At 46.4% G+C, this 5229-nt stretch overlaps 1 non-coding gene across 1 annotated transcript; it reads right to left on the bottom strand.

The window, feature by feature from the left end:
* Positions 1-3559: 3559 nt before the first annotated feature.
* On the bottom strand, positions 3560-3631 carry TRNAW-CCA (transfer RNA tryptophan (anticodon CCA)). The gene has a single exon. It is a non-coding gene; the product is annotated as a tRNA-Trp (tRNA).
* Between the last annotated feature and the right edge of the window lie 1598 nt (positions 3632-5229).

The following is a 5229-nucleotide window of genomic DNA, read 5'->3' as shown; positions in this document are numbered from 1 at the left end:
TAGAGACAACATTAAAATATCTTTTCCCTTTTTAACCCACATTGGAAAACACAAGCACCATTTTCACTCCTAGGGGGGCGGTGTAGGGGGGCGTTACTATAATAACTTAAGCCATTACTTATTCTTTATTTGCTTGATTCTAAAATTGGGCCCTTCACAAAACTGCCTTGGGAAGCAAGTACACAGAATTAAACATTAATTATATTATATAAAACATATCATAGCAGCAATTAAAGCAGCTTAAATTAATGTGTGAAAGAATAAATAGTAGCCTCCGGGTGGCCCCATGGGGCGAAGACCAGATGAGATAAAGGGAAGATATTTTAGTATATGCATATCCCGAGGAGACATGGGCTGGCAGGCATGGGCCCGGAGAAGGCATCGAATCTTCCTGGGCTTAGAAGAGTGCGCTGGTGGAGGAAAGAGAAAAGATGACTTTTGGGGAGGATGACAATATTTCAGAGTCCCACTGAAGGGTGAAACTATGAAATGTTCAGTGGTGGGAGCAGGGCAAAACACATTCCAAAGAGCAGGAACCGAGGATTTTGAAATCACAGAAGAAATGGCCTTTGTAGGGAGGTGGGGGCGGCGGCGGGGGGCAGTCCCAGGGCCAGATAAATGGATGAGAAGCAGGCCTGAAGGTCAAGTCTGCAGCACTGCTGGAATCTGGCTGCTAGATGGTTCTAAAATACAAACCCGATCGTGCGCCTCCCAGATGTGAAGCAACCCCACAGATCTCTCACTCCTACAAGCCCACAGGGCCTCTAGGCCTGAATCTCTAACTGTCCTCCCTGCCTTCAACTTTCCGCTCCAGACTGTGCTGTCATCGCTGCAGGGAGAACCCTTTCCCACTGTCCTTTCATTGAACCAACTCTTTCTGTTTTTAAAAAGTATTTATTTGACTGTGTGGGGTCTTCGTTGTGGCATGCAGGATCTTCTTTGCAGCACACAGACTCCAGTTGTGACCCTCGGGCCCTGGAGCTTGCAAGTTTCAGCAGTTGTGGCTCCTCTGTCCACGGGATTGTCCAGGGAAGAATACTGGAGTGGGTTGCCATTTCTTCTCCTTGAGTCTCCTTAAAGAATGTAAGATTTTTTAAACTTATATATATATATATATATATTATTTATATAATTATATATAATATATATTTAAAATATATAAAATATAATTATAATATATAATTATATAATTAATATATCAATTATATAATATTATAATATATTATATTATTATATTATACTAATATGCTGCTGCTGCTAAGTCGCTTCAGTCGTGTCCGACTCTGTGCGACCCCATAGATGGCAGCCCACCAGCTCCGCCGTCCCTGGGATTCTCCAGGCAAGAATATGGAGTGGGTTGCCATTTCCTTCTCCAATGCATGAAAGTGAAAAGTGAAAGTGAAGTTGCTCAGTCGTGTCCGACTCTCAGCGACCCCATGTACTGCACCCTACCAGGCTCCTCCATCCATGGGATTCTCCGCAAGAGTACTGGAGTGGGGTGCCATTGCCTTCTCCATATATTAATATATATTAATATATTAGTGTATTATTAGTATATTAATCATATAATATATAATAATAGATAGATATTAATTAATATATAAATTATATATAATTTTACTTTGTTTATTTTTAATATTTTTGGCCTCGCTGGGTCTTCATTGCAGTGCGCAGGCTTTCTCTAGTTGTACCATGCAGACTTAGTCACTTCGTGGCACGTGGGATCTTAGTTCCCTGAGCAGGGATCAAACTCACATCCCCTGCATTGCAAGGTGGATTCTTAACCACTGGGCTACCAGGGAAGTCCCCAGACCAGCTCTTTCTTATCCTTCAAGGCTCAACTCAGGTGCCCCTTCTCTGGAAAGCCCTCTCCATCAGCCAGCCTGGGATGTGCACCCCTAGCTTCCCATGCCTGCTCAGAATCCTGGAGCTGCTTGCCTAGGTAAGACTCCAGCTCTACCACACGTATTTCAATTATTCTGTTTACTCACAGAACCAGTGTATTGAGGTGACTCAACTCAGTGGGATGTAATAATGAAGCTTTTTTCCCCCTAATCTCTGCCTTCAGTCCTGCTGTGTTGAATCTCCATTTTCCATTCCTTAATGACACCTTGGGCAGATTGCATTACTTTCGGATCACTTTCTGTTGTTAAGCTTCCATCCTTGAAAGCTTTATTCTCAAACTCAATTTAAATCTCATTTGATCTTCTCCCTTACTTATTCAAGGATTGACTTGAGCCAGGACCCCACTTGTTTGGATAAAAAGTGGAAGTGGGTGTGTGGCCTGATTGGGAGACATACCCTGCTACCATCTCCTTATTGAAATTGGGAGGAGGGAGCGGGAACAACCTTCTGTAACATGGCCCTCTGCCTGTTGCTTGACCCTGCTTCCCTGGCTAACCCAGGGAGGCAAGTTTTCATCCATGGAGCATGTGAGCTTCGTAAGGTCTTCCTCACTGCCAGGTTCTCTGACAAGGGGCATCTTGCTCAGACTTGAGCTCTCCTAACTTGTCCCACCACCAGCAGGGCCCCTGCCACTGGTGGGACCCTCTGTCCAGCAGTCAGTCTGCTTGAGCGGGGTACCAGAAAGCCTAACTGGTACCACCTGACCCAGAGAAAACTCACACCTCCTGGTCAGCAACTCTACTTCCTTCCCTGTCCACCTTTCTTCTCCCCTGCTCAGATAAGCACAGGAGGACGTCAGCAGGTCTGTTGCCAAGTAACTGCCCCCCACACACACTTGGGAACAGTATCCCCGCATCCTCTTCTTGAACTCACTCCTCAATATCCAGGAGGGACTACCAGGGAAAGGTGTGGGGGTGGGAACTATCTTCTGCTATAGACACTACATTCCTCAACAAAACCAGAGAACTCCTCCTGCCCCAGGATTATTATATGGGCAAGGAAAAGGAAAGCAAAGGATTGGCTAAGGGATTCGGGACTGTTTCTGCCCCACTAGTAAACCTTGGAGAGAAAGTACTGCCTCCTGTTTGGAATGCAGGTTACAAAGGGTGGGCCTGTGGCTTTTACCAGCTCCTAAGTAACAGGAAACTCTCACTCAATGACCTTTGGATTGGGCCCTCACTCATACCTGACTTGATTCCTGGAGAAGAGGATTTTTATAGCCCGAGGCCCACAAGGAACCCAGGACATGCTGGATGCTAAACAACTGTTGAATGAATGTGGGACCATGAAATGAGACTGAAAGGTTGCATTGGAATCCACCTGCTCATCCCCACACTATCCAAAGTTTAACTGCTCGTCTCCTCCAGATGACCGGACTCTCCAGCTGGGATTCCCAGGCCCAGCCGTGGACAAAAATCTTTCCCCCTCAGTTCGGCAGAGCTGGCTGGGAATTTATCAAAGAGAACTAAGAAACTCAGGAAAGAACCCAATCAGAAATTAAAGAAACCTAAGAGCTAGTAAGTGAAAGTGAAGTTGCTCAGTCATGCCCGACTCTTTGCCACCCCGTGGACTGTAGCCCACCAGACTCCTCCGTCCATGGGATTCTCCAGGCAAGAATACTGGAGTAGGTTGCCACGTCCTTCTCCAGGGGATCTTCCCAACCCAGGAATCGAACCAGGGTCTCCTGCATTGGAGGCAGACACTTTAACCTCTGAGCCACCAGGGAAGCCTGGCAATGGAAAGAAGAAGGCAATGGCAACCCACTCCAGTACTCTTGGCTGGAAAATCCCATGGATGGAGGAGCCTGATAGGCTACAGTCCATGGGGTTGCAAAGAGTCAGACACGGCTGAGCGACTTCACTTTCACTTTCAAGATCTAGCAAAAGTAACAGGTGAGCTGACAAAGAAGTTCTTTTTTATTATTATTATTTTTAATTGGAGGATGATTGCTTTACAATGTTGTGTTGCTTTCTGCCAATCAACGACATGAATCAGCCATAAGTATATGCATGTCCCCTCCCTCCTACCCACAGAAAAGCTTTTTATCATGATCTGGTTAAAGCCCCTCACTGGCTTGGCTGGTTCTGATGCCTAGACAAAGACAACTTCATGTCTGGCCCACAGACTTCTCAGACTCTGAGATCTGGAATAAGACATGGCTTTGGTTGAAGGAGGGGCTTCCCTTGCAGCTCAGTCAGTAAAGAATCTGCCTGCAGTGCAGGAGACCTGAGGCTGCAGTGCAGGAGACCTATCCCTGGGTTGGGAAGATCCCCTGGAGAAGGAAATGGCAACTCATTCCAGTATCCTTGCCTGGAAAATCTCATGGAGAGAGGAGCCTGGTGGGTTGCAGTCCATGGGGTGGCACACGACTGAGCGACTAACACTTACTTACTTAGGTTGGAGGAAGGGATCTGAATTCCTTACCATGGCCTTGAGATCCTGCGTTAACTGGCTTCCGCTCACCTCTCCCTCGTCTGGCCTACTTGCTTGCTACGCTGCAGCCAGCAAGGCCTCTCGGCTCCCCCCTCAAGAGTTTTTGTGTTGCTCACTCTGCCTCAAATGCTTGTCTTTCACTCTTCCTCTGCTTTCTCACTATTGGGCTTTCCCAGTAAATGGCATCTCCTCAGAGAGGCCTTCCCTGATCACCTTATCTAAAATGAGTTCCTCTGCTACCAAAGGTATTAATGCTTTACTCTGTCATCCATGTTGAAAATCAGCTCAGATGTCTAACTGTACCTCCAGGCTTTCCCTGTGAAAATTTTCTGGCAGACTGTTAATCATTATGGTTTCAGATTTTATGATGTAAAAATACCTAATGCCAAGCTCAGCTATCCATTAGTTTCTTAGAGTAGAGAGAGCATTCAATCCAATCTCCTATGCAGCATCTTGTTGGCACCTCACTCACATGCCCTCCATGTACATGTTCCTGTTCCCTACTTCAAGCACCTGTGGCCTTTGCCTGGGGGACCTTGGATGGTTACAAGAGCTTGTTGAGGTGTTGAGGATGTCTGGACAGAAGTGCCAGAGTCAGTGCCCTTAGGAACAGCCATCTACATTGACAAGGATTTGATGGATGCATATCCTAACCCCCTCATCCCTTTGTCATTTTCAGTCATTCAGTTGTGTCCAACTCTTTGCAACCCCATGGATTTGACTGCAGCACACCAAGCTTCCCTGTCCTTCACTATCTCTCAGAGTTTGCTCAAACTCATGTTCATTGAGTCAGTGATGCCATCCAACCATCTCATTCTCTGTTGCCCACTTCTCCTCCTGCCCTCAATCTTTCCCAGCATCAGGGTCTTTTCCAATGAGTTGGCTCTTCAG

Source organism: Capricornis sumatraensis, chromosome 15 (assembly GCF_032405125.1).
Source record: "Capricornis sumatraensis isolate serow.1 chromosome 15, serow.2, whole genome shotgun sequence".
Taxonomy (NCBI): Eukaryota; Metazoa; Chordata; class Mammalia; order Artiodactyla; family Bovidae; genus Capricornis; species Capricornis sumatraensis.
This window is presented reverse-complemented; position numbering and strand designations above follow the sequence as displayed.